Source organism: Eurypyga helias, unplaced genomic scaffold (assembly GCF_000690775.1).
Source record: "Eurypyga helias isolate BGI_N326 unplaced genomic scaffold, ASM69077v1 scaffold6083, whole genome shotgun sequence".
NCBI classification, from domain to species: Eukaryota; Metazoa; Chordata; class Aves; order Eurypygiformes; family Eurypygidae; genus Eurypyga; species Eurypyga helias.
The window spans coordinates 102040-104081 of NW_010239201.1; positions in this window are offsets into that span (position 1 = coordinate 102040).

Here is a 2042-nt window from a genome sequence, read left to right on the forward strand (position 1 = left end):
GCTCTACAGAGGTATCTGGACAGACCAGATTGATGTGTCAAGGCCAATTGCGTGAGGTTCAGCAAGGCCAAGCACATGGTCCTGCACCTGGGTCACAACAACCCCATGCAATGCTACAGGCTTGGGGACAAGCAGCTGGAAAGCTGCCCAGTGGAAAAGCACCTGGGGGTCCCGTGGAGGACTTGGCAGTGTTCGGTTAACAGGTGGACTTGGACTTGATGATCTTAAAAGGTCTTTTCCAACCTAAATGATTCTATGATTTCCTAAGCTCTTAACAAATGCTGATTTCAGAGTATTGTTCCTCTGACACCCAGTTACCCACAAAAGGTTCTTGTCAGGGCAACCTTTCCAAGATTTTCAACAACGAACACAGACGCAAAGATTTTCTGCTATCACCTTATTTTCTGAAAGTTTCTTTTATAAACTGATCATCTTGTGGCCTTATCACTTGTGACAGGTTGTTTACTACTCATGTGCTGAAAGGCAGTTATTAAAGATGTTTCCAAATGTATTACCCAAATTCTTTTGTTCTATCTTACGCTTTGATATTTTACTTGCCAGATTTTATATCCTTACAATTTTCCTCATGTGAATGCTACTTCAGCTTTCCAGTAACTATCTTTACCTGATGTTCAGGCATGCCAGCTTCCATTCACACTTCCCTTGATAGCTGGCATGATTTTGGTCTGTACCTCCAGCATGGCATCTTTAGTCCTCTGCAGGGAGCGAGTATTTGCCATTACTTGCCTCTTTTAGCTTTAACAAGCTTCCCTAGTGTTGCTATGCTGTATTTCCTATTGAATTGGAAAATTTTGCTGTTCTTGCAAGAAAATACGAACCTAAGCATGCTATGATCTCTAGTACAGAGCACATTCTCGCAAGTCACATTTTGAGACACATCCCACACACTCTCTGGACTGATTTAAATAGTTGCCTCTTCTGGTAACACTCCTTAATGATGACGCTTCATTAAACAGCCACAGCTATTTTTATAACCGACGTAAGGTTTTGAACCACTTGTTTGATCACTGCAAAAGAAGACAGACAAGCTTTCCACAGAAGTGGAAAAACTGTATTCTGAATACTCAAGATACAAAGTTAGTATAAAGAAAGTTTTGTTTTCCCTTCAGAAAAGCAGTAACATCTTCCTCAGAAGAATCATCACTTTGAGTTTTGCTTCAATGCTTTGACAACAGAGATATGAAAACAACTGAATGCCTCCCCCACCGGCTATACATTTCCCTCCCTCCCTCTTCTATGGTGGCTTCTTGAGCTATGTTCCCACAGTCCATATTATTGTGTCCCCACCCTCACCCCATTCCATTAAAAAAAGAAAAGATACACTGCACAACTGCACCACAATGCTCTACCACATCCCAGTATGAAGCTCTAGTTAGTGTAATGTTTCACTTCCACAAAATTCCTCACTGTTCTGCTGAGCATTGCTAGAGTATTATAGTTTTTAAATAAAACTGTTTGGTGATATAAGTAATTGGTTTCACATTTCAAAAAACCAGAAAAGTAGGAGACTACAAAAAGAAAAAAACCCACAACAATAAACCCCCTCTTTAGTGTTCATTATTACTATTACGTGTCACATGTATATGTGTGTGTGCATATATATATATTTCCAGTTCAAACACATTTAACTTTCTGGCCAGGTGCTTAGCAGATCAATAACACACACAGAGACCAATGTCACCACTCACACTAAGACAACAAGGCACCACACAAATTCCTATTCTCCATTCTATCTCTGCATTAAACTGTTTCTCTTCCAGAGGTACAGCTCATCCTCAAACTCACTGGCTTCTGAATACCTTTGTCAAGACTTCCAGGTAGGCTCACCGCAGTTTATAACATAGACTTCCCCCTCTACTCTTCTCTCGTGAGACCCCAACTGGAGCGCTGCGTCCAGCTGTGGAGTCCCCAACATCAGAAGGATATAGACTGGTTGGAACAAGGCCAGAGGAGGCCACGAAGACGCTCAGAGGGCTGGGGCGCGCACCTCTGCTATGGGGACAGGCTGAGAGAGTTGGGCT